This window comes from Montipora foliosa, chromosome 2 (genome assembly GCF_036669935.1).
Source record: "Montipora foliosa isolate CH-2021 chromosome 2, ASM3666993v2, whole genome shotgun sequence".
Lineage (NCBI taxonomy): Eukaryota > Metazoa > Cnidaria > Anthozoa > Scleractinia > Acroporidae > Montipora > Montipora foliosa.
In genome coordinates this window covers 26,216,985-26,227,558 of record NC_090870.1, presented here as the reverse complement: position 1 = coordinate 26,227,558, position 10,574 = coordinate 26,216,985, and positions in this window count along the sequence as shown.

Genomic DNA, 10,574 nt, shown 5'->3' with positions numbered 1-10,574 from the left:
GATCATTAGCCAGTATAAGAGTACCCAGCCATCGTATACGATGACGTCCGGTATTACTGGGTTCTGGGTGTAATTGGCCCCTATTTCGCCCAAAAATGACGAAAATGGCAATTTTGAGAAGGATGAATATGTGTTAAAGTTGAAACAGCTAGAAAAACCCAAAATATTGAAATAATTTCTTAGTTATCATTATTCAGTATAAGTGTAGCCAGCCATCGTATACGATGCCGTCCAGTATTCATTGATTCTGGCTGTATTTGATCGCTTTTTCGCCGAAAAATAATGAAAATGGCAATTTTAAGGAAGAATAAATGTGTGTTAAAGTTGAAATGGCCAGAAAACCCGAAAACGTTGAAATCATTTCCCAGTGATTATTAGCCGTTATAAGTGTAGCCAGCCATCGGATACGATGGCGTCCCGTATGCCTTGATTCTGGGTGTAATTGATTGCTATTTCGCGGAAAAATAGTAAAAATGGTGATTTTGAGGAGGAAAAATATGTGTTTAAGTTGAAACAGCTAGAAAAACCCAAAATATTGAGATATTAACCAGTGTAAGAGTAGCCAGCCATCGTATACGATGATGTCCGGTATTCATTGATTCTGAGTGTATTTGATCGCTACTTCACCGAAAAATAATTAAAATGGCAATTTTAAGGAAGAACCAATGTGTGTTAAAGTTAAAACGGCTAGAAAAACCGAAAATGTTGAGATGATTTCTCAGTGATTATTATTAGCCAGTGTAAGTGTAGCCAGCCATCGTATACGATGGTGTCCGGTATTCCTTGGTTCTGGGTGTAATTGATCACTATTTCGCCAAAAATAGTGAAAATGGAAATTTTTGGGAGCATAAACGTGTGTTAAAGTTGAAACGGCCAGAAAAACCCAACATATTGGAATCACTTTTCAATGAATATCAACCAATATAAGTGTAGCCAGTCATCGTATACGAGGGAGTCCGGGTTTCTTTGATTCTGGGTGTATTTGATCGCTATTTCGCCGAAAAATAAAGAAAATGGCAATTAAGTAGGATGAATCTGTGTTAAAGTTGAAACGTGTAGAAAAACACAAGTTATTGAAATTACTCTTCCGTGAATATTAACCGGTACGGATGTACCCTGTCGTCGTATACGATTGAGGTTCCGGGGTTGTTGTGTGTCATATAGTATACGATTGACGGCTGATAGCCGCGTACGATGGTGCATTTTCAGCGGCTATCACCCATAGGGATCGAGTGAATCGGGTGCGTTTCCAGTCTGGTCTCAATTGCTAGAGAACCAACCTCCTCCCATGGTCTCTCTCAGGTAAGAGGGAGCTCAAGCAACGACAACGGCGACGGCAACGAGAACGTCACAAATTTGCATATTTAGTGGGAAAAAACAATATCTTTGCACGCTCCGCACGTGCGTTTTTTAAGCTTTTGTTTATTTCTTCGCCGTCGTCAACAAAACTACAACGTGAATAGCCAAATTTGAGGCTTTATAGTCTGGTTTAAACTGTGACATAAGCATAAGCAAAAGCTGTGTAAACCGTGAGTGACATAAGCATAAGAAAGAAATCGTTTCCATTTTCTTATGCGTAGGCTTATGGTTATGTCACGTTTATAACAGTAAACCGGGCCGGGGGGCCAACATAAACATAAGCGTAAGACCGAGGTGTCAGCTGTTTTTATGCCAACGGATATTCAAAATAGGGAGCTTACGAAACGAGGACGACGACGGCTACGAGGACTTCATTTAAAAATACGAGTTCACGTTATTCATATCACTACGAAACTATTTCATGTCGTTTCGCGTTAAAAATGTGTAATAACTGTTGAGGAATTAAACTGGTATGAGTGGGTTGGACGCGTACAGAGAGAACTGAAAATTCATCGTCATGTGCTAACGTCCTCCACAGAAACTTGAATTTGGTCATTTCACGTCGTCATCTAGGAGATGACGGCAAAGAAATGTACCAAAATGTAAAACGCACGTGCAGAGCCATTGTTTTTGCTCACTAAACCTATTGTTTTGTGGCGTCGTCGTTGCCGTCGGCGTCGTCGTTTCGTAAGCTCTCTATTAATAGTGCCTAAGACGGCGTCCGAAGGTACTGTTTTTTTACAAGAAACTTGCTGAGACGGTTCGCAATTATCCCTGCCTTTGCGACAAATCGCCAAAAATAAAATTCTTAGTTTGCTGGTTGCAGTTCCCGAGTCTCCTTGTTCTTTCCTCTTCCGGGAAATATCCCTTAGAAAATACCCAACAGGACCTCCTCAGTCTGTTTTCTCGTTCTATTTCTTGTCGCCGTCGTCTTCTTCTATAGAGCAGAAGGAGTGATAGTAGGAGGAGAATTTCTTCTTCGTCCGTCATTTTGGAAACGTTTCTCATCGCATTGTCCACCTATTTTTTTCCGGCGCAAACTGCGCTTGCGTAGGTCACTTTTCTTATGCTTATGCAACATCTTATCCTTTAGCAAGGACGTCAGCACTTGAAGATAAATTTTCATTTGCTCCCCTAAATTAAGCGTCGTTCTGACCAGTATCATTCTCGAGGAACTACCACACCCTAATCATATTAAAAAGGATGAAATAACGGCGGGTCTAATCTGCAACTCGCAGGTCACAGGTTGCAGGTCATTGTTTCAGCAATACAAAAAGTATCCGAAAGGTTAGCTTTTAAGAATGTTTAGGATACTTTCTGTACTGGTGAAACAATGACCTGCAACCTGTGACCTGCGACCTGCAGATTAGACCCGCCGATGAAATGATCACGAGGCGATTAAAATATTAAACGTGAATTCATATTTTGAGATGACTTTCTCGTTGTGATCGCCGTTGTCGTTCCTTAAGCTCCCAATTACCTCAAAAAGTAAACGGTTACTTCTGAAGATATATGTTGAGACATACCAAACTTTAAGTCAATAAAACTCTATTTCAGTTATGCGCTTGTTTAAGCTCATGTTTGTCACCGCACTTTGAGTTCAAGAAAATTATCTATTATGGCATTTTTCATATTCGCTAATCGACGATAACAGTCAATCCAGAAAAAATTAGGAATTGCCGATAATCGTCATTTCAGAGGTACAGTTCATGTTGCCGTCCTGCTTCACGGAAGGGAAAAAGAGAGACCCTGGGAACGAGGTTGAAAGAGAACAAGAAAGGCGCGCTCATGTTCTCCCGCGGGTTCTCCTTTCACTTCCCCTTCGAACGCCAGCCACGCAGGCTGCTCGATTGCTTGCAACAAGATCGCGAGACTAGGTCCCACTTGTTCCAGCAGAGAAGGGATAATTTTATCCACTGGATAAAAAACTATTTAGTTTTCCTAATTGGTGAACTTTTTGAAACTCGATTATTTGACGAGGACTATCAAACTGCCATATGATAAGGGCTTGTCGACTTCCCCACATGTCCCTACTTAATCAGTATACATACCCTCCTGTGTTTTATGACAATGAACGTCCTTTGTGGCTGCGGCGCTTTGTTCTTGTTTATCAGGCGCTTTTCTCGAGTAGTAAATTAACGGAGGACGAGATCTTTGTCCTACAATCTTTAGTTTCATCGCCTTCGGTGGCTTTAGAATAATATCAGCCTAAGTTCGGTTTTCTGAAAGTATAAGGTTCCAGTTTCTGAACAAGAAAAGGCTCATGGCTGAGCTTAACAAGAGAGGAGTCAGTTTGTCGATGTGGTAACAAAAGGCGATACTGGTGAAAAGACAGAGAAACAGTACCCGGAGTGAGGATCGGGGAATGCGATGACAGGAACGGAAAATTATGAACAGGGATTAAAGGAATCTAAACGAAAACTCTTTAAAACGCTTCTTTTTCGCTTCGAACTTGATTCATTCTCTTCATCTGCGTTTGTTTCTCATAAGCACAGTTCTTATCTTTTTGTTCATCGCACTGTACGGGTCATAATAGTCCGATGGGTTCTCTCATGTCAAAATTGTGTAAGGCTTTTAGAAAAATGCGGTACGAAAATCATGAAGCCGAAATAGATGGGGCGGTTCAGGTGCAACTTAATCTCTATAGTAACAGCGAATTGGTCTTCTTGCTTGGGGATACGACAGGCAACAGTGAAGTATGATGGTAGATTGATAGATTGTAGTATCATCATCAAAAGGAAAAGTGCTTCGAGGAATTTTTTATTCACATACAATAAAAATAGAAGTAGAACCAGTACAGAGCTGAGACACAACACACGCCTAAGCAGGCGATTATGGTCATTTTCGAGATTTTTGCTAAGACTTTTTATGTTACTGTGAAAGATATTAGAAAAAGACCTTTTTTTTCGCATCATTAAACGAAATGACCGCTTCTATTGTTTCGTTTTGTGATTTTTGCTGCAAAAGAAAGTGGATTTCAATGAACTGTTGCTGCAAGTAGGCGCCCTGCTAGGACATCACAAAGCCACGTAACATCATGAATATGGAAACCTATTTGATACTGTTTCTTGAATGTTTGCGCTCAAATAACTTAAAACGTATAAATGAAAATCAACGGGTATGTTTTTGTTGTATTTAGCGATCAATTTTTAGAGTTAAGTTCATGTCTTAATTTAGTTTGTGGCGATTTTGCTGTGACCTGAACGCCTACCGCCTAACGCCTTTAGAAAGCACTAACAAAGGAAAGTATTTTTACGGAAATTTTAGACTTGAATTGATGTTGTTTTGGAATGAAAGAATTTAGAGCGGGGTTTTTGTCGACACTGCTTCAATTGCACGGTCTAACAGCAAGGAACCCAAAGTGTGTCCATGAGTCTTCCATGTGTACCACCAGAAGCAAAACTCGACCAGATCTCAAGGGGCATTGAGCTATTTCAATTAATTGAAAGTTTTTATCAGGAAATTTTCAAATAACAACTCGTGTGATTTTGTTCTGGTATTACATAGTTTCAAATTTAACGAAACCGAATTATTCAAGCGGCATTTGCTTGAGGGATTTTGTGAATGAAAACTTTGAAGAAAGTGGTTTGTATCAGCAAGACGATGCCCGGCCTTGCAAACGCTAATGAATCTACGCCTCCAAGGATTCATTATATGACAACTAAGAATATTCAATGTTTTGGTTTAATAATGACAAAAGTTTGGGATGAGGTTTACCTTGGAAATTCCTTATGCTTATAAGTCTTCCTGTTTACACTTTGCAAATCTCAAACCAGCCCTTACAAGCCTCTTTAGTGACATGATTTTTCGTACACAAGTGCATAGACTGACTCGGAGTTGACAAATTCAATCATACCGCCATTGCCCGCACTTTTCTTTCCTTTTGTCCCCAAACCAAGGCGTATTTGCTAATAAGACATACTTTTATTTCGCGAAAGTATCGGAGCATGAACATTTTCCTAAAGCCTTGAGGTGCAGGGTGCTCGTAATCTGCCCATTTGTGCAATGATTATCTGCGACTTTTGTATATCAAGTTAGTTCGTTTGTTTAATAATTTAAGCACATTCTTCTCATTCGTCCATTCTCATTATAAAACCACTTTTGTTTCAGTAAGCAAACATTTTGATTATTACGTTTGACCAGCCATGTGTGTGATACAGTTGTACGGACCATTATTCGAGACACAGGTCCTGGCACGTGTCCTTTACACGAGTCTTGATCACTTTGCAAAAAAACAAGACACGTGATTCTTGTCTCTAAATATTTACTGTTTTCTCATGTTATTGATGTTTTCTAAATATCTAAAGGCTGAAAGTACCTTGAATGTCAAATGGACACACACCAACGAAAAAGTACTGTATGGTCACATCAGGTCGAATAACACACTTTACCTCCATCACTCGAGATGCGGTTAACGTCGATTTACTTTGATATCTTTAATGAGTTCATACTTTAAGTGCTGAAACACGTACCAGGAATCCCTCATGCGATGTCCTCGATTTTACAAATTCCAAAATGTTCATCCAAAGTTTTTTACTGTTTTGAAACCACAATGTTTCAAATGAACAAAAAGGAAATCAAGATCCACAACTGTTATGAAATTTAAAATTTAGCCAAAATCAGTAACTGGAAACTGGCAACAAGGTCACGTTCAAAGTTGCGAGATTAAAATTTGTTCTTCAGTGGGCTTCAATAGTTTCTTTGGCCAGGAGAGAGTTCCACTAAACGACAGTCAGTGTAGTCACCGTGTTAATTTTTACTGACGGCTTTCCGCGATCATGAAAGCGTCATGCACCAAGCCTTTAAAACGGATACGGAATCAGCGTAGTACCGTAGTTGCTGGAGTGGTTTTCATGGTAATAGATTGACTGTGGTTTTTCTAGTCAGCATTCCCGTTAATTTTTCTCCAGGCCTTTAACAAAACGGATGCGGAATTAGCGTAGTACGGTAGTTACCGGAATGGTTTTCATTGTAATAGACTGATTGTGGTTTCTCTAGTCAGCATTCCCTTTGATTTTTCTCCGCCTTGGTTTCCGAATCTATCACTTCATTGGAACTGCTCTTGATCACTAACTTTTTTTCATCGCGCACTTCGAAGCTCCTGAAGGCCTAGTATCTCGCAATGAAATATTTGAAAAATGTAATACAAAAAGAACGACTGGTTAAAGAAACTTTAACAAACTTGAGCTCCACTATTAAGTTTATAAATAGAATTAAAACAAAGGAAAGTATGTGGTTTCCGAAAAGTTAAAGGGTATTCCAACGCCACAATTACAAGACTGAATGAAAATCACATTTTATGTGGTTGGTTTATGGTAATAACTGAATGACTGAGATAAAGTAAACATAGAAATTCGGGGAACACAGCAGGATGTACACTGAGCAGTTGAACATTTTTTCATTAGAGAAACGTTCAATTAGCAGGTATGTCGGTTTAATGATGTTCCTGTTCGTCCATAAGCTATAGTTAGTGAGGGAACTCACTGGGCCCCGGGGTACCAATTATTTTTTGATGACGCAGGGAGGTCTGAGAGTGTATTTTACTTTATAGCGGTCTACTTGATTGCAGGCACAAAACCACTCTTAAGTTGAAAGCAGCGCAAATCCATACGGTTTTACTTAATTTAAAAGATCTACCCAAGCTATTCTGAGGGAATGTATTCAGGTACTTCATGGGCTAATTATTTAGCAGAGATCACAGTTGTTTAATGAATTGGAATAAATATAAAGTTTAGTTTTAAGGAGGCTCAAAAGGGTCTCTGGCTGAGGGAGCGCACGTAAGCCACTCGCGCAATACTTGAAACTACTCATGTCAGGTCATCAATCAAAGACAAAAAATGGACAACGTCGCTAAAATCGGAAATAAATTTCGTCAGATGTGTTGAGCACTATCTTGAAACGTAGCTCGGTGCGCGGCTACACTGATATTTTTGTAAACAAGTAAGATTCGTTTCTTTCTGCATTTTTTCAACTTCCAAGAGCGTTTTCGAGAAGCTAAATATTTTGAGCAAGAGCCGATACAACGTAGATTTGATTTTAGTGGTGTACTATATTTCGGCTGGCCAAACCAGCCTTCTTCAGGTACAATGGGAGGTTACATTGTATTGGTTCTATTTGCATGTTTGTAGCGAATTGATGTTGACGAAATACTGGAAAATATGTGATAAAATATGCCAGTTACAACAAATTTGAATTCAAATACTAAAAGTAACGGAAAAATAACGGAAGGGACTGTACCAAATAAACTGAAATCTAATACGTTTCTTCAAGGATATTAAGACCGCTGTTTTCGTTTTCACGAGTCTACAATAGTTCTCATACCGAATATTAAGTAAGAGAGTTTAATGGGTCTTTGGATATGAGAATAAATACACTAAGACACCGAATTGGCAAAGTTCCTAGTTTTTCAGGTACGTTCGAAAAAATTGACTTTTAGAGGGTCTTAGCAGTGGTACCGTTGCCATGGCAACAGTAAGGGGTTTGCGGTGAACCTTAGAAAATGGTCTGACAATAGTTTAATAACTGACAACTGTTCACTGAAGTGGAGGGGGCTAGTCGCGGTGAGGTAAACATCCACCACTGAGGTGAAGAATTGTTTTTTGAGATAATATGGCACAAAAAGGTGATTTAACTCACATATTTCTGGCAAAGATTACAATATTTTCGGGCGCGAATCCCCCCGAGTTGCTATCTACTGATTTAGTGTATACCAGGAGTGTTTGGCTTTAACTGTGAGAAACTAAGAAAATTCAGAGAAAAAACATCTCATCTGTTTGCTTCAGCTTTCTTAACCAATGCTGATGTCATAGCGAATGTTAGCTTTCAGTAACAAAAGGATCGTTTAAGACCAAACCATCTGCTTGTTTTTTGAAACGACATCAATCATCCTGTTACTCATGTTAAAATGTCGTAGCAGCGACCTTTTATTAACAGAGGATTTTTAAAAGGCAGTTGAACACGTTCTCGAAATAATTTTTCTGTAAAATCATGCCGCAAATCATACTCGCGGAAGTTACGAAAAAATAGTGTGACTGGAATAGCTGATCTAAAGGATACAATTCAATGATTTCTTAAGGAAAAAAATTCTACACAATTAAGAAAATTCTTAATTTCAACTCAAGTTCAGTTCTTCACAATTCTAAACCATAACAAGACTGGCAGGACACTATCATTGGTAACTTTTATGATCATTGCACATTCAAAAAGGTGGCGTGACTAGAACTGCTGTCTGATCGTCCGGGTGAGCGTATTCTAGAGAAAGACTGTTAAGGATTACATTGACTGACGTTTCCACAACGTGAGTCAAGTCAAGTTATTTTTGTAACGCCAGTAGATGCTTCTTTGAGTTAATGATTTTTTTGAAAGTGGACAGGAGTGCAACCTGTTATAGATAATACTGATACATAAAAAAGTTGTTGTTGATGATGATGATATTAATAAATATTTCATTATTTATTGCTGGCAAATAACAATTAGAGTCAAGATCCTCGATAACAATGATTACATTTTCTCTTTTCAACCATATTAGGAGCCCTTGCAACAGACATTACCAGTGCGTTGTTCACAGTGCTATTACAGTGTTGTTTAGTAATACAGTGCTATTAAAAGTTCACATGTAAACCAGCTACCTAATTACAAGTTAACAAGTCAATGATTTTTGTGGTAGCGCACTTTATAAGTGCACTCACTACACACTATGTCGCCGGGTTGTAAGAGTCAGTGAGTTAGTGTAAGTCCGTGGGGGCAAATAGGCCCACAGCGCGTGCATAAATCACCAAAATAAACAGGTCTGTCGGAAGCGTGCTTGAATTTCAACAAATGAGCCCCAACATCCCACTTCCCCAAAATAACATCTGAAAGAAAAAAAAACTAACAACAACAAAAACCCGGTTTCTTGCCGTCATTTTGTCACAGATGTATCCTTTCTTTCTTGAGTTGGTAGTAACACGCAAGTTAACTTGATCACAGGCGGCCGCTGAAATCGATGTCAAGTTGTCTTCATGTCGCAAATTTTGTTGCTGATGGCTTTTTTCTTTTTTTTTTTTTTTTATATTCTCGATCGACATGGAACAGCATGCTGTCATGGCGGTTGGACGCCTTTTACTGGGCTGTGCCATTTCTCTATTAATTTTGCGTCTCCTGATGTTATTTGGTCAGCCGAATGTCAACTTGAACCACGTAAGCGAAGTCTCGTCCTATCTTTGGAGATTTTGTAAGACAAATGATTCTGTAAGACCATGTTCGACATATTTTATTCGCCGCCGCCGAGACTTAGGTAAACCAATTGGATTCGCGGCCGGTTTACTTCTTCTTTGCGGAGGCATTGCGATTCAGCCTGGTCCAGGCAGTTCACCAGGGCACAAGAACATACCCTACTGCTCTACTCTCAAGTGTCTTTATATGAATTCGATTAGTTTTGGCAAAAAGCAGAACGAGCTCCAAGCACTATCGATTGGAAACGACCTAGTGTTTTGTGTGGAATCGTGACTTAATCCAAACTACTTGAACTGTGAGCTCCTTCCCTCTAGCTCAGACTTAACCATCTATAGACGGGATAGGAAAAATAGAGGAAGAGGTGGAGTGTTTTTAGCCGTAAAAAATCGATTACCGAGCATTCGCCGCAGCGATCTAGAAACGGACGCTGAAATACTGGTTTGTGAGCTTCCACCAGATTCCAGGAGAAAAATTCTAGCAGTTGTCTTCTATAGACCACAAGACACGGACTTGGAATATCTTAAGCAATTCAAGAAAACTTTGTTACTGGCCTCAAAAGCCAAATTCGATCAGATACTAGTAATAGGGGATTTTAACCTCTCGGAAATCGACTGGCAAACTGGTACGGCAAAAGCTGGGGACTGTCTTCACAATTATTTTACCAAGATGGTGAAAGACAACTACTTGTGACAGTTAATCGACTTTCCGACCAGGGGCAAAAACATTTTAGATCTAATTCTCACTACTATTCCCACTAAAGTCCAACACATCCATGGATTTGACGATATAATTTGTACAGATTACAAATTAATTAGTTTCGAGTTGGATCTAAAAAGTCCCTAACAGATCGAAAACAAAACGCGTTGTGTATAACTTCAAGCGTGCTAATTGGTTAGGACTTAAAGAGACATTCCGAAATACCCCGTGGGACGCATGCATTGTTCCCGTTGATGTTGACGCCTCACTTGACAATTGGTATGATCTCCTTGTTGCAGCTGCTA